This window comes from Rattus norvegicus, chromosome 10 (assembly GCF_036323735.1).
Source record: "Rattus norvegicus strain BN/NHsdMcwi chromosome 10, GRCr8, whole genome shotgun sequence".
Taxonomy (NCBI): domain Eukaryota; kingdom Metazoa; phylum Chordata; class Mammalia; order Rodentia; family Muridae; genus Rattus; species Rattus norvegicus.
Window position 1 is genome coordinate 46,245,496 of NC_086028.1, and position 15,417 is coordinate 46,260,912.

Here is a 15,417-nt window from a genome sequence, read left to right on the forward strand (position 1 = left end):
GAGGCAGGGTGGGCTTGGAGCTGAGACTAGAACACAGACAAAGGCTGTTGGTAGGATCCGTATCAGTTTGTTTTCTGGAAATTGCTTCTCTTGTGCCAAAGACCCAGACTCCGGGATCTCCATGACTAAAACCTGTGCAGAGGGAACACCTTCCTTTGTCCAGATGGCTTCAATGAGTGGATAGATCTCCAATCCTCTTCTTCACCACAGGACCCAGGTGTCCTGCGTTCTGCAGACCTACATGATTCCAGATGTGCAGAGAAGGGGAGGTATGGTTTTCAGCCCCTGAGATAGTGGTCTATGGGGATTCCAGATGTCTTTCCCTATAGCAGGTCCATAGGAGCAAGGGTGGGGTGAGGTGGACAGGACTCTGGAGCTGCTGGCTTGGTCTGGTAAGGCCCAGAGCCCTGGAGTTCTGCTGGGATTCTTCCACCAAGATCTAAGCCAGTTGGGGCCAGAATGTCATGACTATTCTTTGTATACAAGCCTCCCTCACAGTATTGACCAGCAGGTCTAAGCTCTGCCTGTGGGTTGGTCCTGGCTGCTACACACTGCTTGCATTTGGGTCCCCTTGAGCTTATAGTTTCCTGGTGTTCCTTCTCCCAGCTGTGCTGATGCCCTAAAGGGCCTTAGGTCAGATTGCAGGCCATTTGACTGCCAGGGGACTCAGTGAGACTGCTAATGGTCAGCTTGCAGAGATCTTGAAAGAGTAGGAGGGGAAAAGAACTTAGCGTTAAGTGCTTTGATTTATGCTGAGGCTCTGGGCCCTGTGCTCAGTATACTTGAGGGCAGCAGATACAGCAGCTGTACCTGAATGGTGTGGTCAAGGGGCAACTCACTTTCCTATCTTCTCAGGAGCAAAATGGATCAGCATGGGATTTGTATTAAGACAGGATGAACTGTGGTAGCTGGCACTTGGTCATGATTGGGGACAGAGTGCCCACTAAATTGAAGTGTATTGCCTGGAAGTCTGTGTTAACACTAACTATGCCCTGGCAGGTCAATCAGAAGGCATCATTTTTCTGTGTTAGACGGAGTATTTCAAGAGGACTAGAACTTGAAAAGGGTCATTGGAGGGCAGTTATTTGAGATGGGATCTAGCTAAGCCATTTTCATGTTGGGTCAATCAACCAAGACACTCCACACTTGACTGACTGGTGGCAAGGGCAGTAGGCAAAGTCTTTGTCATCTGAGGTACAGCCTTGTGAGCTCTCTGCCCTAGAATCATCCTGTTTACCGTGGTGGAGACCCCTGGGACTTGAGAGAACTGTGCATGGGTGTTTTCTTAGCATGAGAAGACATATTAGAGTCTTCCACTTATTTCCTAGCAACAAGGGCAATACCCTATTCCACTGCAATACACCATCCAGCCCAATATGGTCTCCTCCCAGCTTCCTGCCCCCACTGAGTGTAAATCTCAATTGGTCCTTGCTACCCTGTCCTTGTTCAGTGTCCCCTTCCGCCCCTTCTCCTGCCTATCTGCCCCAGGCTTCCCACCTCTCTTTAGGTTTTCAGATGGACCTTTGCATGAACAGCTTCCTTTTCTGATTTCTTTTTAAAGCATTTCAAAATTACATAATTAATTAATTGTGTGTGTGTGTGTGTGTGTGTGTGTGTGTGTGTGTGTGTGTGTGTATGTAGGTCAAAGGACAACTTGAAAGTCCATTTTCTCTTTTCATCAGGACAGTTCAAGTTGTCAGGGTTGGTGGTCATCCCTTGGCTGGCCCCCTTCTCTCATCTTGGCAAATGAATGAAGTTCCTTCTATTCCTGAGCAGATCCGATGGGCAGCTGGGTCTCCCTCTCCAGCCACACTAGCTTTACCTGTGTTATTGGGGGAGACTGGAACTCCCCTCCTTTGGGTTTTCTTAGCCTAGAAACTGACTCAGGAGGAATCTTGAGGATGATTTTTTAGCATTTGGGAGAATAGTAGTAGGGCAGGCAAGCTGTAAATTCCAGAAGTTTCCAGAAGGGAGATGGAGGAGGTCAAGGCAAAAAGCCATGCTGTGTGAGTTAGCTTGAGGGTAGCATGCTCAGCAGCGGGCAGAGGTCAGCCAGCAGCACAGTGGATAAACAAATGCATGCTGGGAAAGAAGTTGGCGAAGAGCTTCCCAGAGAGAGCCCAGAGTGTGGGGAAAAAGCACACCCAGGTTTTGGCCATTATCTGAAAGAAAAGAGATAGAAAAGAAGGAAGAATAAAAGTGACACTTTTCTGAATAACTCTAAAAGGTGAGCAGGTTCCACAGCACTTCAGGATAGAAGCGCTCCAAGAGTTTGTTCTAAGGGAGGGGCTTCGGGAGGGACGAGTACATGATCTCATTAAGGGGGTAATTAGTTGTTCCCTTAGGTGTCTTCAGGTGAATCGGATTTCCTGGGGTGGGGCTGGGTGGACTCCTGCCCAGGGGATAGACAAGCCCATCTGGATTGACTCCCAAGGGAGAAGACTATAGTATATAATGTTTGGAGAAGCTTACATTGCCAGGTCTCTACCCTAGGCCGGAGGTAGAGCTTACGTTCTATCATTTTGATTGGGAGGAAGTAGTTTTGCCTTAATGGGCCTCAACAAAATATAAATGGGTTTTTTATATGGTAGTTTAAATCCTAAAAGGTGGCAGAGCTGATGGCTTTCTTTCTAGAGCTACTGGGGAAGTGGGACATGGATCCTAGAGTAGAGACCAGGAAGTGGGGTTCATCCTCAATGGCTTCTGAGGCTGTTAATCCCTATAATACCTGGACTTGTTCATTGTCTGCCCCAGGGCTATTAAGCTGGTCAGGGTGGGGATTCTTTGTCTCTTGGTCTCCTTGAGTCTCTAGGGCCAGAAGTGGGTACCTCTATGTGTATGTGGATGGATGGGGCATGAGACCTGCAGGCTTCCCATCTACAGAGAGGCCTGTGCAGCCCCTCTTGTGACCCAAGCTAGACAAAACCTAGCCATCAGCCACCTAGAGAAGGGAAGGGCCCAGGTCAGAGGTGGTTGAAATTTGGAGGCAGGATCAGAGGGTGGAGTTGGCATGGAGTGGGCGGGCATTGTGCTAGGTGGAATTTGGGCTTAGGAAGCCCCAAGCTCTTTCTTGACCTACTCCCCACCTTAGAAAATGCAGAAGGGGCTGGTTCTAGGCTGTCGAGAACTCAGAAGCCCAGGTTGTGGCTCTGTCACTCCAGGTGTTGTTCTCTTCATATAAGGAGAGAAGCGCCCTGACCATCCTTTCTCTGACCACCTTCTCCCTGTTTGTAAGCTGCAACTCTCTCGGGAAACCAGCCAGGCTCAGTCCTTGCTGTCCAGAGATTTCCACTCATGAGATTGAGGAGACAGAGGCAGAGTTAGAGTCCTGGTCCAGGTCCCCTAGAAGTGAGGATTCAGATGAGTGGAGTTCAGTCCTAGGAAGGGCAGGAGCAGCATAGCATAGCGGGAAAGCACTAGGAGAGCAGTGCGTGTCAGCAGCAGCCAGCAGCAGTCCAGCTCCTCCCTAGAGTATAAAGACCACCAAGAGCAGTCCCACTTCCAAAGGCACTGGGGTTTGTAATTTTCAGGGGCAGCCTTTGACTATAGCTACCTCAAGAGTTTCTGATCATGGTGGTTCCACTTAAGGTGAGCTTCCTGAGAAGAGTAACTGGGGGCAGGTGCTCCTTTGAGAAGGGGACATGACCAGCGCACAGCGCAGAGTACTGTGGTCCAAGGTTAGGGTGTTGAGGCACAAACTGGAAGGCCTAGCACTAGAGGAGCCAAGGTAGGCCTCTTCAGGGAAGTGACACTTCCTCTGAGGTCTGAGCTGATGTTTACAAGATGTGTGGGAAGGGGACTTCTCGGACAAACTCTGCACAAGCAAAACCTATCGGAGAGAGTAAAAGGAAGCAAGATGGTGTGGGCTGGGTTCGGACAGATCACAAAGAGCCCAGAGGGCCCCTCCAAAGGACCCCATGGATACCACACAAGACTCCAAACATCCCACTCAGGTTCCTGAGGGCACTACATGAACCTCTGTCGGTATGATGTAGGATGCAGGATGCCATGAGGCTCCTGACAGGCCTAGCCTTCATCCCCATCGGTCTCTCTCAGCCCTCCATGTATCACAGCTGCTTTGCCTTCTCTAGAATGTCACCGTCCTTGACAGGATCTCATGTTCTCCTGAGTTTTGCTGGGCCTCAGCACTCTGAAGAGCAAGCTGCCTTTACCTAGAAGGAGCCCACTAAGATACAAAAGAACCGCAGGAGACAAGAGTTCTTGCTCCTAGCTGGATGGGAGGTGAGTATCCGAGATGGGGGCAGGGGGGTGAGAGCCTTGGAGAACCAGGAGGCTTTGTGAAGCTGACTCTGGAGGTCCAGGGAAGCAGGCTGCACCGTAAACGCTGGACCTAGCTTCGGAGCTCACTGCTGAATGCTTTAAAAATGTCCTGGGCCCTTATGTCATTTTTTTTTTTTTTGGAAATAACACTTTGAAGGACATTACGTCAAAAAGTGTGACCAGGCTTCCAAGGGAAACCCATGTTATTGGAACACGCCCTCAGCATCTGATGAATCTGTTTATAGTGAGCTGTGTTTCTTGCTAACAGCTGGCCAGCAGGGTCTGCCACACCAGCCTCTGCTTTCCTTAGTGGCGAACACAACCTCTCTCCTGATACATCCCAAGAAGGCCCAGGGCATCCATGGGCTTTCTGCTCTGTGGTATACTGTAGGTACCACTGCCGTCAGTCCCCAGGTCTGGCGCCCCAACTCAGTGAATGAGTTCTCTGCCTCAATCTTCTTCTCTGTGAAACGGAGCTATGACCAACACATGGCAAGTGAGGACCTCAGGAGTGACCTGCCTTGACCCAGAGACACTGCTGGTAACAGGACTTCGTTAAGCACAAGCTCCCATGTCCCTGGCAGGGTGGCTTCGGGCTGGTGCCTAATGAGTTTGAGGTGCAGAGAGAAGGCAAACTGAGCTGAACTACTCAGAGTCATCGACAAGGACTAAAGTCAGAGGTAGTAGACAAGGGCTGGGGCTGGGATTTGAAATAGCCCAGTCCATGGGTCCTGAGAGGATGAGGATTAGTCTTGTCTGAATGATGGTGTCTGGACATTTTAAGATGTCCAAAGATGGCACAGCCACCTTGGAAGTTGGTCTGACAGCCCTCCCCCCTCCTTCCTTCCCTTCCCCCTTCTCCCTATCTCCTTTCTTTTTCCTCTCCTCCTTTCCCTTACCCATCTGATGTGGAACCCGAGGCCTGCACATATTAAACACAAGCCCTACCACTAAGCCACATCCACATCTGGCTCGACCTATCCTCCCTCTCTCCTTTCCTTCTTCCTGCCTCTTTCTATATCTTCTGTTTCTTTATTTGCTTACAGTTGACTAGTTTGACTAATGGATTAAAAAAATCCATTTAAAAATCAACACTCTTACACATATGAACTTGTTTTTCCTCAAAAAATAATCCGATGTTAAAGTTTTTTTGTTTCAATGTTATAATGAAAATCTTTACAAATTAAATGTCAGTCTGGATGTGGCGCCATCAGTCAGGAGTGAGAAGTCAAACAGGGACTGGCCACAGTGTGAGTTCAAAGACTGTGTTACAGTATCTTGTCTCTCAGGGAAGAGTTCTTTGTTTTTTTGTTCTTTTAATCCATCATGCTCAAACAAATGCCCTTGCCCAAGGACAATTCTAAGTTGGCTGCAATTTCTCCACAACTGATTATATTTACAAACAACCATCCACGAGCATATATCCTCAAGATAAAGATAACACGGAGAATTTATAAATGGAGACACACGACACAAGTATTGAAAGCTCACTGAGCCACATCCTGCGTCCAATTTATTTTTAAATTTCAACCGAGCTCTCACTGGTGTGAGTTATTTGATGCCTGCTAATGTGGGTCTGTGGGATTTCTTAGCGCATCTTGGCGTGGAGTCAGGAGAACTGTAGCGGTGTGTTTTACTATGGGGCACACCTCAGCCTGATGACCTTTGTTGGGGTTTTGATGCCATTTTGAGCTTAGCTAGGAGGTGGCTGTCTTCAGGTTCAAAAGGTTTTGCACTGATGTGGACTCAGACGTCACGTAGGGTACACTTCAAGCAGAATGCTTTGCACATATAGATTTAATATGTAAATAGCTTTGCTCACATATATATATATATATAATATTTAATATGTAGATAATATATATGACACCTTGATGAGTCTCTCAGGCTGGCCTTCAATCTCTGGAGTCTCACTGACGTCAGAGGCTCTACACTTAGACTTCTGCAGCACTCCGTGGATCTAAGCCATGCTCCCACCCGAAGACCACAGCTCTCCGACAGCAGCAGCTGTTCTGCAGCCAGCATCGCATCCCTGCAGAGGCTCCTCTGAGCAGTATCCAGGTCCTGCCAGTCTTGACAGGTGAGGCCCACAGCTGTGTCCTCAAATGATACTGACCCCATTTCCAGCTTCAGGGACACTCAGGATCCTCCCGTGGCTCTCTCAGCGACTCAGGATGACAGTGGCCACAACGGAACCTTCTGCTTGCTCAGCAGAGGATGAATGTGGCGAAAGTGCCCGAGATCTGGCAGTTTCTTAATAAACTCAGACGTAGGCTGTCTTCTCAGATCAACTCAGCCGGGGACTTTTGAGAGAAACGGCAGTGTGCACACACGCAGGCTTGAGTGAGTGTTTACAGCAGCTTTATTTTGACTGGTTTTGGAGGCAAGGTGAGCCTAATGAGTGAACCCTGGGCATATGAACATGATCCCTACCCATCCTTGACCTAAGGCAACATCTCTGGCTCTAGAAACCAAACACACAAACAACAGATTTACCAGAGAAAATCCATTTGAGTAATTTTGTAGAGCTAGGGATGAAACCTGACGGATGCTTGCTTTTTAGATAGATAATGACGAATCATCTAAAATGACAGAACTTGAACTGCAGGTGTGGGTAAGTGGGTTCCGGAACAGTCGTTCCCTGGAGTGTGTGTGTGTGTGTGTGTGTGTGTGAAGGCAGTGGAGGCAGAGGGATATTTCTACAGGTTCATAAGAGCCCCCAGACTCAGACTTTGGTACTAAGGATGCTTCTCTCCTCTGGTGCGAGGAAGGACCTTGTATCCTTCATGTTAAAGGACTCTGTGGCCTGTGAGTTTAAGGACAGGCGAGGCACAGTATCGTCCTCCACAATTACAGCTTTTCAATCTTTTCTGCTTGGAGAATCAGTGTGTCAGGTTGATGAATGTATTTTTACATTAACATGTCCTTAACTCCTTCCTGGCTAACCAGCCCTTGGCCCATTCCATGATGGAATCTTATGAGTAACAAGAAAAAAATGGGTGCGATAGGATGCTCTCGGAGCAGTGAAGTGGAATGAGAAAAGACCTAGTGTGTGTGTTGCCGTATTCCATTATACGACCATCATTCTGAAGACTACACAGCCAAAGGCCCAGAGCACGCACTGAGGGAATGGGCTGGAGTATGTAGGACTGGGTTTGTGTGCAGGAGGAGGCATGGAGATGGGCAGAAAGTGCTATCTATGTCTCTATGTGCTTCGAAGCTCACAACACTGAGTATTTGTACATGGCATCTGATTTTTTTTTAAAGGGGGAGAGGAAAAAAGTAACCAACAGAATTTGTGCAGAGAGATACCTGTGCATGAGTTTCAGACAGTGGAGCAGTGTGCAGGTGGAACAGGTATACAGACATAGCAGGTGTGAAAGTGGAGCAGGTGCGAAGGTAGAGCAGGTGTGAAGGTGGAGCAGGTGTGAAGGTGGAGCAGGTGTGAAGGTGGAGCAGGTGTGAAGGTGGAGCAGGTGTGAAGGTGGAGCAGGTGTACAGACAGAACAGGTGTGAAGGTAGAGCAAGTGTGAAGGTGGAGCAGGTGTGAAGGTAGAGCAAGTGTGAAGGTGGAGCAGGTGTGAAGGTGGAGCAGGTGTGAAGGTAGAGCAAGTGTGAAGGTGGAGCAGGTGTGAAGGTGGAGCAGGTGTACAGACAGAACAGGTGTGAAGGCAGAGACTGAGACAAAGGTTGTTAAAGAACTCATTAAGATGCTGGGTGTGGTGGCTGTAACCTGTGATATCAACACTTAGAAGGCTGAGGCAGGGTAATTTTGCTGTGAGTTTCAGATTATCTGGGCCAAATAATGAGTTCCTGTATAAAAGAAAAAAAAGAAATAAAAATGCACAGTGGGGTTCAGTGAAGAGGTTGATGAGGGAGCAGTGAGCAGAGTGTGTCAGGGTCTGCTGTTTGTTGGCAGTGGGCACTGAAGAATTTGGGGGAGATGGTCTAGGCTCAATGTCTGTCTCAGATGTCTGGAGCCTTCACCCCATCCCCACCTTTCAGATACATTTACCAGAAGTGTGAAAACTTTACAGTGTCTGGAGACTGGGTAGGACGGTGTTGTGGTTATAGGGACGGTTATCGATTAGACTGAGACAGAGAGAGATCGCCAGAAAGGACAGGTAGACAGGCATCTTTGAGAGAGTAAAACCCATGTCCTGATGGTTTTCTCAGTGTCCTTGGATTTATGTTGCCTGACTTTCCTCTTCAGAGCTGTAGTGTGTTCCTCGTAGGGCTCCCTGGATCAAACACCCACCTTTACCATTCCTTTCACTGGTGCCTGTCCCAGAGTAGACCCTGGAGAGCAGTGGGCAGGCATCCTCTGGACTCTCCAGGGTTAGACACAGCACCCCCTCAGGTGGCCTGCTTGCAAGCCCAGTCAGCAGAGCTTCTGAAGCTTGCATGTACTTGCCTGGAGTGAGAAGTAGGTGTGACAGTGTCACACCATGTGAGGACTTACAAGGGCTCCGAACCCACCAGTGATGTCTTGTGTGTTCCCATGAAAATGATGAGCAAAGTGATCCCCCTCCCCCTTTGCAGTTATTTCTCTTAAAGATGGTTGATTTTTAAGTATTGAACTTTGCCAGGGGGGAGAAACTGACATTCTTACCGCAGCATCTGTGGAAATGCCCTTGGCTGAAATGACACAGATGGATGGAGGGCTCTACATTGTGTCACTACAATGTGTAGGGAGATGAACCAGTGAGGGGCTAGACACCTGCCATTTACAAGAAGCATTTAGAATAGAAGCTCTTAGATCCCGAGCCTCCCCCTACTTGAATCACTGTCCTGGGCAAGTCACACCATGCAGGTGGCACGCGTGGGCCTGGCTGGAGGAGGCACTAACTGCACATCTGTCTGTTGCACGTTCACCCTAAGTGAGACTTACATAGGGTAGCAGCATCTCAGCAGGAAGGGCTGGAAAAGTCAGGGCTGGAGGTTGACTGCACTTTATCATTCAAGGATAACAGATGACATCAGTTCTAGAAGAGCACAGGGGAACGGGTCCTAAAGCTGTGCAGTACTGTTCTCTGTCTGTCTGTCTGTCTGTCTGTCTGTCTGCTGTCTGTCTTCTCTCTCTGTCTGTTTCTCTGTCTGTCTGCTTCTCTCTCTGTCTGTTTCTCTGTCTGTCTGTCTGCTTCTTCCTCCCTCCCTCCCTTCCTCCCTCCCTCCCTCCTTCCCTCCCTCCCTGGCCCCCTCCCCCTGTTCCTTTGCTTTTCCACTTGTGCATCTGTGTGTTTATTTCTCTGGATGTTTATTTGTCTGTGTTTTCCAGTTTGAAAGCTTCCTATCCACAGCAGGGAAAATCCTGGAGCCTGCTGGGATCACACATCAAATAAAAATCATCGGAAGAGGGGTTGGGGATTTAGCTCAGTGGTAGAGCGCTTGCCTAGCAAGCGCAAGGCCCTGGGTTCGGTCCCCAGCTCCGAAAAAAAAAATCATCGGAAGTCTGGAGTTGTGGAGTTGACTTATGCTTGGATGGTGGTGCACAGTGTTCTCAGTCTTCACAGAGCATTCTCTGTGAGGCCTCTCAAACAAAGCCCTCTGTTTAAAAAAAAAAATGACATGGTGGGGACACTCATTCCCAAGGGTCATCAGTATTGAAACTCTGCTGTGAATCTAAAATTGTGGGCGACATGTTACAATCCTGATGACCTTCAATGATGTCTTCTATGGTGAGGATTTTTGGATCGTTGGCTAGGCACACACATCAGCTTCTCACACTCTGCTTGTTTTGCTTTTGCTTGTTTTGCTTTTAAGGGGAATTCTACCCACCAGAGGTACAGTTGATGGGCAGGAGAGATGGCCCAGTTAGTGAAGTGTTGATACGCAAGCATGAAGACCTGAGTTTGGATCCCCAGAACCCACATAAAACCTTGGCATAGTGTCAGGCACCTGAGAGCCCAGTGCTGGCGAGTTGGAGACAGGATCCCTGGGGTTTGCAAGCAGCTTAGCTGAATTAGTGAGCCTCAGGTGCACTAACAGACCTTGTCTCTAAAGAGGTGGAGATCAGTTGAGGAAGAATTCCAATAGTGACCTCTGGCCTAGTGTATGTGCACATTCAACACCCCCCCCCCCACATACCCTAAATAAATAAATAAATAAATATTCTTTTATTAGCAACCAGTAGAGGGCAGAAACCTCTTGTTGGAATGTGTTGCTCAGACTACTGACAAGTCACATTCTGATGTCTTTAGTTCTCGGCGTCTGGACCAATAGACATCCCTAAAGAGAGCAGTGAAGTCTCCTGACTTAATCAGCATGCAGATGTTCAAGAAGCTTTTCTGCAGTGAGGTAGCAAAGGACACAGAACAGTCAGTCAAATTACAGTGGAAAAAATACAAAACAAAACAAAAAAACCTAACGTTAAGTTATTTCTGGAGAAGGACCCAATAAAAATGGAATATTCTAGCAGGACTGCCAATTTTAAGTTTGCTTTTTAAATTTAAGTTTGCAATTTTAAAGTTTCCTCCTTTATCTGCATCACTAACTGGTGTAGAGTTCACAAGAATACACTTACTGACCAAAGAGAAGGGTGTGTTGGAATGCAAGAAATAAAAATGTCTCAACTAAGGGGTTGGGGATTTAGCTCAGTGGTAGAGCGCTTGCCTAGCAAGCGCAAGGCCCTGGGTTCAGTCCCCAGCTCCTAAAAAAAAAAAAAAAAAAAAAAAAAAAATGTCTCAACTAGTCACAACCGTTGGCAATGCCGCCACCAACAGGGTTCTTCAACTACTGGCGTCAGCCCTTTAGTAGCCAATGTGGAAATTGGATTTGTCACTTCAGACTGTGTACATACATGTAGATATACATATACAATTATATGTATGTGTAATATACCATCTTAGTTATATATAAGGTGTATAACACCAGCTTAGTTTTTAAGAACCTAAATTAGCCAGGTGATGGAGGTGGCAGTGGCTGGCAGCTATGGTGGCACACTCCTTTAATCCCAGCACTTGGGAGGCAGAGGCAGGCAGACCTCTGAGTTCAAGGCCAGCCTGGTCTACAGCTCAAGTTCTAGGACAGCCAGGGCTACATAGAGAAACCCTGTTTCAAAAAACAAAAGACAAGGGGAACACTAAGCACACACTGCGGTGAGAGAAGAGGCAGTCCTTTGTTTGGCGTGCTGAAGCACTGCTGAAGGCACAGAGCTCAGGCACAAATGAACGAACCGAAGCACTTGTGACAAATGGATAGCACGGTTCCTCGAGGTAAACACAATGGTGATGACAGTAATACAAAGTCTCGATGCTAGTGTTACCCTTATCCATCCATGGATAGATGGCTGCCTTTGTACAGCTACGGAAGAGTTTAGTATTTGTGGGAGACCATATGGGCTGCAAACCCTAAAATATTTAATATCTCACTGTTTATAGAAAACATTTACATAGCCTTTGATGTGAGCTCCGAGAGGCAGCAGGCTTCGTCTGTTTTGTATGCTGACGCGTTCTGACTAATGTGGAAGGCACTTACCAAGCCTATATGTAATTAATGAGTAGCCATCCATGGCTGGATGGCTGGATGGAGTGGGTGGGTGGATGGAGGGCCAGATGCATGCATGAATGGATGATTGATGTGTGGGATTGGGACTGACCAGGTCCCTTAGACTGTGAGTCTGGCAGCAGCCTTCATTCTTGTGGAGTTTATCCAAAAGTCTCATCCTCCTACTAAGACACAGGCTCAGCGGGAGAGGCAGGTGGAAGAAGAAAGTCTCGGGGTTCAAATGATGGTGGCTGAGAGTCTACTGAGGAGCAGGAGATGCGGAAACCCGAGAGTGTGTGAGGAGCAGGAGGGATCACTGCTTAGAGGATCAAAGTAAGAAAAGTAAGAAGGACAGAGGTTGAAGTCACAGAGTTGGCTGCTAGACTGCAGTTTCCCAAAACATCTATACACAGTGCTGTGCCTGAACTGTGCCAGGACTCCTGGGACTCTGTTTTCTGTTCGCCTCATCCAAATGACCAACTAGATAACAAAGGACTCTTGCATCCAGCTTCTCCTGGGCGGGCCCATCAGAGATAGAGATATAGGCTGTCTTCCAAGTTCATGACCTGCTGTTATCTCAGAATGTTAACTCAGTACTTGGAGTATCTAAAGAGGTGGTTAAGGTGAAGTGAGATCAGACAAGGAAGTCAGGACACAGGCATGGAGGGATGACCGAGTAAAGATGGAGGATACCACAGATGCTCTCTGTGAGCTAGGTCAATGCCGTTTCCTAGAGATCCAGCCAGGGTTGCCGGAGGGATGTTAATCACGTTCTTACCACTTTCAGGGTAGAGGGGAAAATGTTCCCACTGGGAGAAACACCACTTTATATCAAAATTCCCTGTTTATAATGGATCTACGAGTTACCAGCTATGGCCCACAGATGAACCTCAGAGCATCCCTCTCAGCATAGCTGACCTTGAGCCATCTTCTAGGGCATGGGGGTGGGAAGGGCCAGCACAGATGTGCTAAGTCCCATGTTCTCAAAGAAGCTGACCTGGGAGAAGGGGGTAGAGAGTTGACTCTATTTGCAAAAACAAACAAACAAACAAACCAGAAACTGTGCTACCTTTTCTTGATGGTGACTTTCTCAGGGACACTATATTGGCGCTTGAGCATTAAACAGGCCTCATCATCAGAATCAAGTAAGACTGGAGCAGAGATGTTGCGGTCAGCTGCAAAACGGCCACCAAGTATACAGGCTCTCCTCCCTGTGGGTGTCCGTCATGGACGAAGGACTTTGCAGATGTGACCAAATGCTACTGGTCTTCAGATGGGGGTGACTAAGTGAGTTCCTGGGTCAGCTAACTACAATCAAAGGTGTTTTTCTAAAATGGAGGCAGAGGAAGTTTTACTACTGACAGAGAAGGAGGTGAGAAAAGTACTACAGCCTCAAACCAAGGAAAGAAAGCATCCACCAGCAACACAGAAAACAAGGCCTGGAATCTGAACAGACCCCTCCTGAGAGATGTGGTTCTAACACGCTGGTTTCAGCCAGCAGACTGGAGAGTTAGCCTCTGGTACTTCAAGACGTTTCTCGAGCGCAGGCATGTGTGAGTGCATGCATGCGTGTATGTCTTAGTTAGGGATTTACTGCTGTGAACAGACATCACGACCAAGGCAACTCTTATAAGGACAACATTCAATTGGCGCTGGACTACAGGTTCAGAGGTTCAGTCCATTATCATCAGGGTGGGAGCATGGCAGCATCCAGGCAGGCATGGTGCAGGAGGAGCTGAGAGTTCTACATCTTCATCTGAAGGCTGCTAGAAGACTGGCTTCCGGACAGCTAGGAAGAGAGTCTTAAAACTCACACCCACAGTGACATACCTATTCCCACAAGGGTACACCTACTCCAGCAAGGCCACACCTCCTAATAGTGCCACCCCCTGGCTCCTGTGTGTGTGTGTGTGTGTGTGTGTGTGTGTGTGTGTGTGTGTGTTTAAAATAAAAAGATTGTAAACTAGGTATGGGTGACTCCTGCTTATAATCTTAGCACTTGGGAGGCTGAGACTGGGACAAGAGGATTGTTATGAGTTCAAGGATAACCTGGGCTATCTAGTAAGTTTCGGGCTAACCTGGGCCTCAGAGTAAATCTCAATCTCACTTTTTTTTAATTAACATACTTTCTTCATGCAACATGATGGATCTTCTGATGGCACTTTCACTTGGGCACTTTATATGCTGTGACCATATCCTGCCTTCCTGCTCAGCCCACGTGGGAGAGAAGATACACCACATTTGCTTCTCTCCTTTACTCACTATGACTCTGTCCAGTCCAGACCTCTTTTCCTGAAAGTCCTTCCACTCTCCATGGATAAAAACCCCATCAAAATGCATACTGTATGCTCTCGTACCCACTTGCCTGTTGATGGGGACATTGTCTGATTTTATAACCTGGCTGTTGGGAAGACTGGCAATAAATCACATCCCCGGAGTGTGCTGCCTTAGCTCCTCCTGGAATCCCAGTGTCACCTTTTCCCTAACCGCCCTGCACCTGGACTGTGACTATTCAAGGGTATCCTGATGATCAATGTACACACTTTTCTGTCTGCTATAGGAGCTTTAAAAATGTTACATGGTTACCCTCTACACCCACATTTTAAATATTGTCTCTCAGTTTCTTTCCACTGTAGTGGTGAATAGTTCTTCTGCTCTGTGGTTCCCAGCAGGTGATCGCACTTCTAGCCACCTGCCAGAATTCTGTGGACTCTCTAATGAAACACACACACACACACACACACACACACACACACCACACATACACACACACTCACACACACCACACACACATACACACACACCACACATACACACACCCCACATATACCACACACACATACACACACATCACATATACTACACACACACCACATATACCACACACACACACACTCACACACACCACACATACACACACACCCCACATATACCACACACACATACACACACATCACATATACTACACACACACCACATATACCACACACACACACTCACACACACCACACATACACACACACCCCACATATACCACACACACACACCACACATACACACACCACACACACATACATACACACACACCACACACATACACATACACACCACACACACCACACACATACACATACACACCACACACACATACACACAAACACACACACACCACACACATACACATACATACCACACACACACACACTACACACATATCCACACACATACACACACACATATCCACACACATACACACACACACACACACACACACACACACACACACACACACACACCACGCACGTAAGCTTAATTTTAATGTGCCTTGACTAGCTCAATGGCTGAGCACTTCCAAACCTCCCTGGGGCTAGCACACACTCCCCTCCAGCGTTACTTAGTTAACACTTTCTAAGTCTATATTCTATCCTTGCTGCCGCAGACCCATGCTGGGAAGTTTTCCCTGGGGCCTGTTCCCTGACTCTTACATGTCAGCGGGCTCTTAATTCTGATTTCTCTGTTTCCCTGTCATGTGTAGTCCATCCTATGCCCTTCTCATGGCTGACTCCCTTCTTCCCCACTGCATTTCTTGACTGGGAATCCTAAAAGTCCTGCTTCTTTCACCCTGTCTAGCCATTGGGGACAGGGACCCTC